The 13,910-nt window shown below is 47.3% G+C and overlaps 2 protein-coding genes and 1 gene segment (V, D, J or C); all 3 read right to left on the bottom strand.

Moving 5' to 3' along the window:
- Positions 1-13,910, bottom strand: part of LOC102968706 (immunoglobulin lambda-1 light chain) — a 718,086-nt gene that overhangs the window by 532,942 nt on the left and 171,234 nt on the right. The window lies entirely within an intron of this gene.
- LOC122232563 overlaps positions 1-13,910 on the bottom strand; it is a 1,057,381-nt gene that overhangs the window by 514,933 nt on the left and 528,538 nt on the right.
- LOC122232564 (immunoglobulin lambda-1 light chain-like) overlaps positions 1-13,910 on the bottom strand; it is a 586,739-nt gene that overhangs the window by 504,905 nt on the left and 67,924 nt on the right. The gene's annotated exons all lie outside the window — the stretch shown is intronic.

Raw genomic sequence — 13,910 nt, forward strand, 5'->3', positions numbered from 1 at the left:
CCATTCCAGATTACCCAATCCCCTGTTGGGTGCTCAGGATGATGAAAAAGCTCTGGAAATGGACAGTTGTGGTGGTTACAAACATTGTGGAGTATACTCAGTATCTCTGAATTGCACAATACAGAGTGATTAAAATAATAAATCTTGTTGTTTTATTCTCATCACTATAAATTATCAGTTCAAAATCAAATTATATGTAAGAAGCTGTACTTATACAAATATCCTTCTTGTCCTGGTATGTGTTACCCTATTCTAACTTATCATCATCAGTAAAACTTGACAGTAATGTTTAAAATTATTTTTCCTATAGAATCCACATATAAATGAGATCATGTAGCATTTTTTCCTTTCTCTGTAGGGCTTATTTCTCCTAGGGTAATATCTGGCAGGTTCATCCATGTTGTCACAAATGGAAGAACTTCTTTCTGGAGAGACACAGGACTGGACTTCTTTGTGCACAGATAGGGGACATCCTGCCCTGTCGCCCCACAGCCTCCCTGCTGCTTGGATCACTGATGAGCCCTGATGTCACAGGAGAAGAGAGGAGGACAGAGTCAGGGCCGGGAATTCAGGAAACCAACCACAGGGGTACCCAAAGTGCCTGATGGTGTCAGCTTTGGTAAATTCACATCTGTAGGATCTACTTCCCACCTTCCCAAGAGCAGACCCAGCATTTTGTAGCAATGATGGAGCCCTGCATGTTGCCTTCACAAGCACCACTGAGAGTTTTGCTGACAACTAAAGTTTCTCACCCTGGCTAACCCCCCTCCCCCAACGTCACAATTTAAGGGGCAAGTAGCTGGCCTGGTTGCCCAGCCAGCTCTGTGCCTGCTATTTCTTCTGTTGTGAGTCTTCCCTGGGCACCAATCTTATTTAGTACATCCTACCTGGAACACACAGCTATTCAGCCAGCTCTGAGCACAGGAGCTTGGAGGGAAGGGAGCCTCTGCCCCAATCCCTGGAGGAACAGAGTCCACATTCTGGAGGACTGTCCACCTGCTGCGATGGTCCAGACTCTGACTAGAAAACTAAGACAGTGGATGTGCCTTTGTAAAGAGAAAAAGGGCCAGCTCAACACTCTCTGAGCTTTACACTTTAACCACCAGACAAAATGTCTGCATTGTCGTGGGTTTCTTTGTTGCCTGTTTGTTTGTTGGCTTGTTTGTTTTCCTGACAGTACAAAGAGGTTGAATAGGACACTGAGATGAGGAAGGGTATTGTGACCTAGAAGCTACTTCCAAAGACAGTGAGTGTGCATTCAAGTTATTTTCAACTGGAAGAGGTCAGAGTGCAGGGATGTGAGCAGGCTGAGATATTTGTCCCACTTCCCCATGAGTTCGTGTCACTGTGACCAGCACTACTGTGCCAGATTGCACAGTAATAGTCAGCCTCGTCCTCAGGCTGCAGCCCAGAGATGAGCAGAAGCCCTGCATTGGCCGAGGCATCTTTGGACCCAGAGAAGCGGCTGGGGACCCCAGGTCCCAACTGTGTACTGGAGTAGTAGTACAGGAGATACCGGGGAGGGCTCCCTGGATTCTGTTGGTACCAGTATATGTAGTAGCCTCCAACACTGATGTCCCTGCTCAGGGTGCAGGTGAGTCTGGCTGTGGCTCCCAGAGATGCAGAGAGGGAGGCTGGCTGAGTCACAACAGGCTGGGACAGGGAACCTGCAAACACAGACACAGCAGAAGGAAGACAAGGGACAAGGTACATGAGATTAGGGAGCTGAGCCACAGGGATTTGACTCTGGCTGCGGGCCCACCCTGGTGCCCTGGATCCTGTCCCTACCTGTGCAGTGACAGAGGAGCACGAGGAGGATGGGGATCCAGGCCATGGTGACACACAGAGACGCCCTTCTTAGGCCACAGAGCTGGGGCTGGATTGCCCCTGGCCTGTCTTATCCCCTGTCCACAGGGTCACAGAGGAGGGGCTGCTCATGCAAATGAGACCCACCCCTCCCTCTTCTCCATGTGCACACACAGGGTCTGTGGTCTTGGACTGGAGACTTCCTGATGCACTGCGTTCCCCCTGGGTGGGCCTGGAGGCAGCAGCTGTGGGGACCACACAGGCCCAGGTCCTGGAACTCCTCCAGGTCCTGACCGGACACACCTGCCCTGGCCCCACTGGACGCAAGGGGCCCAGTCCTTGCTTTCTGTCAGTGGAGGACTGCCCAGCTGGATGCCCCTGTCCTGCAGAAAGCCCCAGACACGGTGTCACAGTGCCCCCTGCTGGTCTCTGGGTGAACCTCTCTTTTCCCACCACTGGCTTCCCTGATGCCTGTGTTCCGTAACCTGAGAAGGACCCTCCTGGGAAAGAGAAAGGTCCTGCTGTGCAGGAATTTGTTCTGTTCTCAGTATAAGAGGGGTTTATATCCTTTTTCTAAAATCACTCATTTATATTGTGGGTCTAATCTTCCAGGTAGGAAAGGTCAACATGATGCCCAGTGAAACCCTTTGAGGGGTCTCTACTTAGGCACTCAGAACCATAATACTCATAAAATTACCAAAAGACAGAGTTTCTAAGGCAAAAGGATTTGGGGCTGACCACTCTCTGCAGTGGGAACAGCTACAGTCCCCGCAATTTGTGTGCATCATGTTGTGTATAGAGCAATTATGTATTCAACAACCCGTGACGAGATGAATGAATTTCTAGTACCCCAGGCCACCTGGACCCCGAAGATTCTGTCAAAGCTATCTCATCTGAGTGATGGAGAGGAGGAGAAAAGTCAGGCTTTGTCTTTGAGATCACAGCCCCTGTGGCCCTGGTTTGGGACACAAGACTTTCCTTCAGAGTGCAGCCTGGATAGAGGTACCACTGCAGTGACTGAGGGAGTGACAGCCCACCCCTGACAGCACAGGGGGTTTGTGTCTGTTGTCCCCATGAGGCTTGAGCTCCGTGAGAGCAGCACTGAGGCTATGTCACAAAATCAGTGTCCTGACCAAGCGCTGAGTGGAGCCCGTAGATGGTTGGGGGATGAGCTGTCCACAGGGACAGAGACTCTCCCGGGGATTCCTGTCCATCAGCCTCAGCCCAGGAGAGCAGGTGTTCAGGGCAGAGCACGTCAGTGAAGACTATGATTTATCGCAAAAGGCCACCTCTGTCAACTGTATATCTGGAGCTGCAACTGTGTCTCCCGTTGTCAGACACGGCATGTGGTACCTGGAAGGACACAAAGGGTGCCCCAAGGACATACAGACGGGGATACTGCCCATGTGCATGTGCGGTGTGCATGGGGAATCGGGACAAAGAGGTCTGAGCACAGCTGTGGTATGTAAGGTGGGATCTGTAAGGTGACCCAACCGATGTCCCTGCAGAAGGGGGATAGCCATGGGTCAGAGGTCAGAACATGTGCCAAGGCCCAAGAAACAGGGGAGGGTGGGGGCTGGTGACCCTGGTGAACATGTCTCCTGGAAGGAAGAGAGATGGACCAGCTGAACACATGAATTCAGCATCTCCAAATGGAACAGAAAGACCTGGAAAAATAAGTATCCATTTACTTAAACCTGAAATCTGTGTTTCCCCTTTGGGAAAGCACGTGAATGTACATATTGTCACAAAGGCCAAATAGATTCGTAATGATACTTCCCATGCACTTGCTAATTCTGCAGACCCGACCTTTTATCCTCACATTATTATGTCTTCCAATCCTGAGTGGTCCACAGGATTGTCAGCGGAAACCCAGCTCTTGTCTCTTCTGGGGCCAGTGACATGGTCTTCAGGTGATGAGTGAGGCCTGGGAGGTCAGGGTTGGGGTGTCGCTTCCCAACTGGCCTGAGCCAGTGTGCAACTCCAAGGCTGCATTTCCACGCTGAGCGGAAATAAACAGCCTCCCCTCAGCCTGAAGACCGGGGATGTTCAGGGAAGCCAGGCTGCTTGCCCTGCATCCAGAAACTCTGGAGACCCCAGAGGGCTAGATGTTTGTTCTTCCATTGAAATGAAGTTTGAGGACATGGCTCAGGTGTTGCTGAAGCCAAGCTTCTGCCTCATTGCCAGCAATGTTACTGTGTCCAGTATAAGAGAACTTGGCCATCATTCTAGGACCTTGATCACTGACAGTTGCCGAGTCAGCCCTGCCTGGCCCACAGACACTCTGAAGGGACCCAGAGGAGTTTGAGCAGGGCAGGAGTCCACTGTGAATGAGAGTGAGGGTTTGGAGCAGAGCTGGCACATCTCCCACCCACCTTGGATGAGGTTGGCTCTCAGCTGTGTGGGGAGGGAGGGAGGAGAGGAGGAGAGGGGCCCAGGTCATGATGGACACGCAGACTCTGACCTCTAAAGCTCTGTTATGGAGACTGGGCTCCTGAAAGTCTTCTTGTATCCAGAAATTCCCATGTGGGTGGAGTTGCTGCACTCAGATACGCCCTTGCTGTATGTCTGTCCAGCTCCCGTGCCCTGGGATTTCACAGGTGGAATGGGCCAGAGGAAGAAGAGAGGAGCTAACCTAAGGGCACAGGCAGCCTGGGTGGTGATGAGCCCCAGGTCCTATCAGGTGAGTATCCTCTAGCGAGCACACTGATGGCTGGCCCCCTGGTGGCCCTGACTTCTGTCCCTGATTGCTGGCCAAAACCACATGGATTATTCCATTCTATCCCACATACCTTCACACCCTGAAAACATCCTGTCCTCTGTGACAAAACTGGCACCCCAGTTAGAGGCCCGTGGTTGTCTGGACCCTCGTTACTGAGCTGCTCCTGATGGCTGTCAGGTGCTGGGTCCACAGCCCTGGGCTCACCCGTGTGGTTCACACACGTGCCCACAGCACCCCTTTCTAGCCCCGTTACAGGTGACAAAGCATGTGAAAGACAATGTGAGTATCGCGCCTGGGGGAAGGGAAGGCCCTCTTGACTCCTGCCAGCTCCACGGCCCCCTCCTCAATATTGGGGGAGATCCCTCACCTCAGGGCCCATCACTAGGCTGTAACCTTCTCACCCCCACCCACCCTTCCATTCCCTACAGCAGCCTCCCCAGATCCTGACCCTCCCTCATGGGTTTACATGAGTGGAGGACAGGGTGACCAGAGACCTGGCCCCTGAGGAATGATGTGTCCTGCGGCTGGCATAGCAGGCAGACAGAAGCCTGGACCAGCCACATCCCATGGCTTGGGAAGCCTGGGGCGCTCCTCCTCCCTCTGACCCCAGATTACTGAGCAGGGTCAGACCCCCGGGCCCTCCCCTGGATTCCTCTTCTGTCTACTGCTTGTGGGAATGGGGGAGTCCATCAACAAGGACCACAAGGGAAGGGATTGGAAAGAGGCAGCTCTGCCTTGTCAGAAAGACAGAGGTGGCTCCCTGGGACCCACCTCTCAGCACAGCTCTTCCAGCAGGACCCGAGCCTGGACCCCTGACCTGAGGAGGAAGGGTCTGATGGGGACACAGTCAACAGCCTCTGCCTGGTCCCCTCCTCACGCTCCCCTCTGGCTCCTTGATCATCTATGCAGCACTGAGACATCATCACAGCACGTCAGATTCGGGGGTTTCCTGTCAGCCCCCCCCCCCCAATGTTCCAGGTCCACCTCACTGCCTCACCCTTGTTCACTCTCCAGAAACATCTTATGTGTTGCTATTCATACTTCTTTGTCCTCTTTCTCTCCCAGGACATTTTCAGCAACATGAGGACGTAGATTGTCCCTAGTGCACTCACGCCGAGCCTAAGCCCAAGGGTCATGCCTGGCACATACTTGGTGTTCACCACAGGGTGTGCAGGGACGGATCTCTGTACAGTCGTCTATCCTGATCAGGAACACATGAAACCTGCCGGGGTCTGACCCAACGGGGACTCAATTCCCAGGATAGCCTGCCCCCAGGTGTGCAGTAAATCCTGCCCAACGGAAGAAAATCAGACAATGTTTTGCAGACTAGGGCTGGGTTTCCAGGCACAATTTGAGAGAACAAGGACACTATTTCTAGACGAAATTCCCTAGCCTTGTCTAAGACTCCACTTTTAGAAGAAACGAAGAAAGAAGCAGCTGTGTCGGCCAAGGGGTGTGAGCTTCACAGGAAGTCCATTGCTGAGGGGACAGCAGGTTTGGGTCTCCCTTCCCCACAGGCCTGGAGCAGTGTGTGAGCTTTGAGACTGTGGTCCCACACTGAGCAGTAATAATCAGCCTCATCCCCAGGCTTGAGCCTAGAGATGCTCAGGGAGGCCACGTTCCCTGACCTGGAGCCTGAGAGTCTGGACGGGACCCCCGCAGGCCGAGCACTGCTACCATAGATGACAACGTTGGGGACACTGCCTGGGAGCTGCTGGTACCAGGACACACCTCCAGCCCCAACATTGCTGCTGCTTCCGGTGCAGGAGGTGGTAACAGTCTTATTCACAGGCTAGGACACTGCAGATGGCTGAGTCACCACCGACTGGGCCCAGGACCCTGCAAGTCAGAAGAGAGACACGGGATGAGAGAGAGGGGTCAGTGGACAGGGCCCATACATGGTTCCACAGTCCTCTCGTCTCCAGCCCCGATCCCAGCCTCCAGCCACCTGTGCAGTGAGCCAGCAGTGTGAGCAGGAGAGGAGCCCAGGCCATGGTGGAGACCCCTGCTCAGCAGTGTGTCCTCAATGTCCCTCAGCCAGGCTCCCAGAGTCTCTCTTATTGCCTCCAGCAGCCCAAGGGGAGGGAGAGACCCTTCATGCAAACCAGCCCCCTCCCCCTGGCTGGCCAGCCCCAGCCTGAACCCTGAAGCTGACCCTTGTCTGGAAATCTCACCCCAGGAGGTGATGGAGCGAAAGCTGTGGGGCCTGACCTGGGGCTCCCCAAGGGCCTGTGAGCACCCAGAGGCTAAGCCACAGTGAGAACCAGAGCCAGGTGGATTGATTTCTTAATTTCTCTTTCTGCGGATTCATTATCAGTGTATAGAAATGCAACAGAGTTCTGTACATTGATTTTGTATCCTGTGACTTTACTGAATTTATTTCTTGGTTCTGACAGTTTTTTGGTAGAATCTTTAGAATTTTATATATACAGGCAGGCTGTTCGGAGAAGTTGGCTGCGTAGGAGGATGCTGGGCTCACCGTATCCTGCTGATCACTTAGATTCCACCCAAATCTGCTAAATAACCCATAAAACCACCAGAAGACTAGCAGAATGGACTCTCCAGAGTCAAGTGTACACAAGTGGTCCATGGAAGAGGGTAGGAAGGGTGGAGAGGTGGTGCGCACTACACGGACTGGTGGGAGGGATCCGGGGCAGAGGGGGGGCAGCGCGCCGGGCAAGGCAGAGCCCCCAAGTGTGGCTTGCAAAAGTGGAGGGGCCGGATTCCATGAGTTCGGACAGCCAGCGGGACTTGACATCTGGAATTATAAAAGTCAACAGCCCTGCTCGGGGAGCGGGAGGGCAAAAGGACACCGGGTGGGAGAGGTGTTGAGCTCCAGAAGACAGAGCTCAGCTCCCCGGGGAACAAGGGCGCTCTCCAGTGCCATCTCCCTCTCCCATCCCCGAGCCGAACTCCCAAAGGGAACCAGTTGCCATCACTGAACTTGCATGCACCGCACAAACACCCAACGCTGTGCTTCTGTAGATCCATCCCTTGGACGGGTCTGCCTGCTTCCCTCCTGGTGCTGCAGGGCCCTTCCCACAGGGGACCACCGACAGCAAACTGAGCTGAGCCTGCCCCTCCCTCCCTGGTGCACCTTGCGGATCCACCCTGGCTAATACGCCAGATCCCATACAAGCAGCACCGCAAGCCTGGCAGTGTGCAAGTAGCCCAGACAGGGGCCACACCACTCCACAGCGAGTCCTGCCCCAGGCAGAGGGGAAGATAAGGTACACACCAGTCTGACTGTGATGCCAGCGGTTGACTAGGAACAGACATCAGGTGTGACTGCGGCCCCGCCCACCAACACAAGTTACTCCAGACTGTACAGGGGAAGTGCCCTACAGTTCTGTGCCACCCCACAGACTATCCAAAATGACAAAATGGAAGAATTCTCCTCAAAAGAAACTCCAGGAAGGAGCGGCAGCTAACGAATTGATCAAAAACAATTTAAGCAATATCACGGAACATGAATTTAAAATAATAGTCATAAAATTAATCGCAGGGCTTGAGAAAAGGAAAGAGGACAGCAGAGAATCTATTGCTACAGATACCTTGGGACTAAGAAACAGTCATGAGGAGCTAAAAAATGCTATAAATGAGGTGCAAAATAAAATGCAGGCGACCACAGCCCAGATTGAAGAGACAGAGGAGAGAATAGGTGAGCTAGAAGATAAAATTATGGAAAAAGAGGAAGCTGAGAAAAAGAGAGATAAAAAAAATCCAGGAGTATGAGGGGAGAATTAGAGAACTAAGTGATGCAATGAAACACAACAATACCCGTATAATAGGAATTCCAGAAGAGGAAGAGAGAGAGAAAGGGGCTGAAGGGGTACTTGAACAAAACATAGCTGAGAACTTCCCTGATCTGGGGAAGGAAAAAGGCATTGAAATCCAAGAGGCACAGAGAACTCCCTTCAGACGTAACTTGAATCGATCTTCTGCACGACGTATCATAGTGAAACTGGCAAAATACAAGGATAAAGACAAAATTCTGAAAGCAGCTAGGGATAAACACGCTCTAACATATAAAGGGAGACCAATAACACTTGTGACGGATCTATCTACTGAACCTTGGCAGGCCAGAAAGGAATGGCAGGAAATCTTCAATGTGATGAACAGAAAAATTATATACAGCTGAGAATCCTTTATCCAGCAAGTCTGTCATTCAGACTAGAAGGAGAGATAAAGGTCTTCCCAAACAAACAAAAGCTGAAGGAATTCATCACCACTAAACCAGCCCTACAAGAGATCCTAAAATTGAAATTGAAGAAGACACAAAGAAATGGAAAAACATTTATTTCGTGCTCATGGATTGGAAAAATAAATACTGTTAAAATGTCAATACTACCCAAAGCAATCTACAGATTCAATACAATCCTAATCAAAAACTGCACCAGCATTCTTTTCAAAGCTAGAATAATCCTAAAATTCGTATGGAACTACAAAAGATCCTGAATAGCCAAAGTAATATTGAAGAAGAAAACCAAAGCAGGAGGCATCACAATCCCAGACTTTAGCCTCTACTACAAAGCTACACTCATCAAGACAGTATGGTATTGGTGCAAAAACAGACACATAGATCAATGGAATAGAATAGAGAACCCAGAATTGGACCCACAAATTTATGGCCAACTAATCTTTGACATAGCAGGAAAGAGTATTCAATGGAAAAAAGACAGTCTTTTTAGCAATGGTGTTGGGAGAACTGGACAGCAACATGCAGAAGAATGAAACTAGACCACTTTCTTACACCATACACCAAAATAAACTCAAAATGGATGAAAGACCTAAATGTGACACAGGAAACCATCAAAACCCTAGAGGAGAAAGCAGGCAACAACCTCTTTTACCTCAGCCGCAGCAATTTCTTGCTTAACGCATCTCCAAAGGAAACGGAATTAAAAGCAAAAATGAACTATTGGGACCTCATCAAGATAAAAAGCTTCTGCACTGCAAAAGAAACAATCAATAAAACTCGAAGGCAACCAATGGAATGGGAAAAGGTATTTGCAAATGACATATCAGATAAAGGGCTAGTATCCAAAACCTATAAAGAACTTGTCAAACTCCACACCCCAAAAACAAATAATCTATTGAAAAAAATGGGCAGAAGACACGATTAGACACTTTTCCAAAGAAGACATCCAGATAGCCAACAGACATGAAATGATGCTCAACATCAGTCATCATCAGGGTTATACAAATCAAAGCCACACTGAGATACCACCTCGCACCAGTGAGAGTGGCTAAAATTAACAAATCAGGAAACTATAGATGCTGGCGAGGATGTGGAGAAACGGGAACCCTCTTGAACTGTTGGTGGGAATACAAACTGTTGCAGCTGATCTCGAAAACAAAAAATTAAAAATAGAACTACCCTATGACCCAGCAATAGAACTGCTAGGAATTTACCCAAGGGATATAGAAGTTCTAAGTCATAGGAGCACATGTACTCCAATGTTTATAGCTGTGATTTCAACAATAGCCAAATTAGGGAAAGAGCCTAAATGTCCACCAAATGATGAATGGATAAAGAAGATGTGGTTTATATATACAATGGAATACTACTTGGCAATGAGAAAGAATGAAATCATGCCATTTGCAGTAACATGGATGGAACTGGAAGGTATTATGCTGAGTGAAATAAGTCAGTCAGAGAAGGACAGATATCATGTTTTCACTCATATGTGGATCTTGAGAAACTTAACAGAAGTCCATGGGAGAAGGGAAGGGGAAAAAATAGTTACAGTGAGGGAGGGTTTGCCTCTGTATTTAAGAGAACAAATTGAGAGTGGATGGGGGTGGGGGAGAGGGGAAAATGGGTGAAGGGTATTGAAGAGGGCACTTGTTGGAATGAGCCCTGGGTGGTGTATGTAAGCCAATTTGACAATAAATTATAGTAATAAAAAAACCCAAAACAAAAACCCAAAATCCTACAGGACAAAACAGGCAGCAACCTCTTTGACCTTGGCCACAGCAACTTCCTACTAGACATGTCTCTGGAGGCAATAAAAGCAAACATGAACTATTGGGACTTCAAGATAAAAAGCTTTTGCATGGTGAAGGAAACAATCGACAAAACTAAAAGGCAACCGACAGAATGGGAGAAGATATTTGCAAATGACATATCAGATAAAGGGTTAATATCCAAAATCTATAAAGAACTTATCAAACTCAACATCTCCCAAAAATAATCCAATGAAGAAATGGGCAGAAGACATAAATAGACAGTTTTCCAAAGAAGACATCCAGGTGGTTGACAGACACATGAAAAGATGCTCAACATCCCTCATCATCAGAGAAATACAAATCAAAACCACAATGAGATACCACCTCACAACTGTCAGAATGGCTAAATACAACAGGTGTTGGTGAGCATGTGTAGAAGGGGAACACTTTTGCACTGTTGGTGGGATTGCAGACTGGTGCAGCCACTCTGGAAAACAGTAGGGAGAATCCTCAAAAAATTACAAATAGAGTTACCCTATGGCCCAGCAATTGCACTACTAAGTATTTATCCAAAAGATACAAAAACTGCTGATTTGAAGGGGCATATGCACCTTGGTGTTTATAGAAGAACTATCAACAATCAACAAAGTATGAAAAAAGCCCAGATGTCCATCGACTGATGAATGATTAAAGAAGATGTGGTATCTATATATACAATGGAATACTACTCAGCAATCACAAAGAATGAAATCTTGTCATTTACAACAATGTGAATGGAACCAGTGTGTATTATGCTAAGTGAGATAGAGAAAGACTGATTTCACTCATATGTGGAATTTAAGTAACAGAACAGATGAACACTGGGAAGGGAAGCAAAAATAAGATAAAAACAGAGAGGGAAGAAAACCATAAAAGACTCTTAAATACATCATAAAAACTAAGAGTTGCTGGAGGAGAGGTATGTGGGGGGATGGGCTAAATGGCTGATGGGCGTTAGGAAGGGCACTTGTTGGGATGAGCACTGAGTGTTATATGTAAGTGATGAATCACTGGGTTCTACCCCTGAAGCCAACACTACACTGCATGTTAACTAATTGAGTTTAAGTAAATAAAAAAATTTAAAAAGGTTGTTTGAGTTTTCCTTACAGGGAGACTAATGTTGCTGTATTATGAGAGTGTGTCCTGTTACATCCCATAACCCCCTGCACAGGTCCTGAGATTTGATGTCTGCATTTGTCATGAGACTAAAATGCTTTCAACCAAAACGTGTCTACTGTTCATGCTTCTCAGGCTGGGTTTTCACTTACCCTTTACAGTTACCCTGGGAATTCATTATTTATTCTGTCTCTCTGACATACATATGATTCATTTTCCTTTTTATTAGTCCAGATTTATAATTGTTCTCGGTATGAGGACCGGTATAAACCATTACACTGTACAAGGGCCCTCTGTCGTCTTAGAATTTCTCCATTTCTACATGAAAGGGCCTCCAGGATAAGGTACCCAACCCATATTTAGCCTTAATCATGTTTATTTGGTAAATGCCCTAGGGATTGACCTTAAAAAGAAAACAGCATTTTATATATTTCTTTTCTGTAATCTCAAGGCCTTCTATGAAATTGAAGAATGGGTTCATAGGCTCTGTTCTCTAAAATATTCATACACAATTGACCATCACTCCAACCAAAGAGTCAGGGGAAAACCAAAGAGAGAAAAGAATTCTGACACATGCAATTAAACCTTAGTGGTCTCACCTTAGCCAATTAGATCTGCAGCAATCTCATTTCAAATAAGGTTACATCCTGAAATATAAGATTTGGGGGAACTTTTTATCATATGAATTGGTAGAGACACAGTTTAACCCATAACAATTTATTCAGATTTTCTTAGTTTTTACCTAATGTTCTTCTTCTGTTCTAAGATCCAGTTCAAGGATTCTTTGTGATGTTTAGTCATGATGTTTCCTTAAGCTTCTCTTACTGTGAAACTTTCTTAGACTCTCCTTCTTTTTTGTACCTTTGTCCATACTTACTGAGTGGGGATTATGCCTGACATCCTTCAGGGCCAAGTATTTACACTTGTTCCTTGAAATATCTGCATGGGAATATGTCTCTTCTCCTTCCATTTATTCATTTATACAATCAGTTAACAATATGGATCATGGACAGATATTTTAGACTTTGAGTTTTAACCCCATACTATTACATTTATTTGGTTGCTCAAATCTTTCCAGTTTTGCCCAATGGGAGCCCTTTAATTTGGCTCATGAGGTCCTTGACACACCCTGTCATTGTGTGTGTGTGTGTGTGTGTGTGGGTGGGTGGGTGGGTGCGCACACACACACACACACTTGCATGTATGTGGTGGGTGTGCACTGATGTGCTTGTGTTTGTTTTGAAGGATTCTTCACTTTCTGACACTACAGTGTACTCTATGCTCATCCTGTGTAATTCCTGACTAGGAATTAAGCACTTCTCCAAAGAAGCCTACATCTCTTCCCTGGAGAACAGTATTAGAAAGCAGTATGTGGGAAAATGCATCTCATGGCTATGAGGCATCATTGCTTCCAGTCTTGTTCAGATGACAAAGGCATATATATGAGTACACTAACCCAACAATGTGCACATATTGGTGACTATTTCCATATTACACATGATTCCAAACTGCCGTCTCCAGCTCTAATCCATGACCACACACTTCACTTAAGTCTCTTCCCTTGGTTATAGCTGTGACTTTCCATTCTTAAAGTGAGCAATCTGGCCCCACCGCCACCACCATTTACTTGCTTGTTCCGTTCCAGTACATAGTGCAGCCAATTCAAAATAATCTACCTGTTCCCCCATGGGATACCACCTTATCTACTAGAGTTCAGAACTTGCATGCAGTTTCTTACATCTTTACATGTAGAGGCTCCACCCATTTTCAAAGTCACACAGCTCAGCAGCTTTCTCCCAACCCCTGCACTGAGGTGGGTTCACGCATTTGTCTTGGAAGTCAATAGAATTGTCACATTCTGCATTCCATCATGGGCCCCAACTCTCCTAAATTAGTTTTTTGCATGTGCACTCTAAGGTTCTGTCATGTGGCTGTACAGTTTTCAATGAGTTCTGGCAATGCCATAGTGTCATTTCAGTGTCATTATACTATCATATAGAATGATTGTATTGCTGGGAAACATTTTCCTCTCTTCATATGATCAACTTTTTTTCTACTTTCAGTCCCCCAGAAACCACAAATGTTTATACTCTCGAGAGTTTTGCCCTTTCCAGTATGTGCTATAACTCTAATCGTCCTGTGAGTCATATCCCATTTTATAAATGTACCACCTATTTGGTGGCATCTTAGTTGGTTCCAGGTTTGAGTGATTAGAGATAAACCTGGAAAAAACATCCATGTGCAGATTTCTGGTTGCTTTCAATTTTTAGTGTTT

This window comes from Panthera tigris, chromosome D3 (genome assembly GCF_018350195.1).
Source record: "Panthera tigris isolate Pti1 chromosome D3, P.tigris_Pti1_mat1.1, whole genome shotgun sequence".
Lineage (NCBI taxonomy): Eukaryota > Metazoa > Chordata > Mammalia > Carnivora > Felidae > Panthera > Panthera tigris.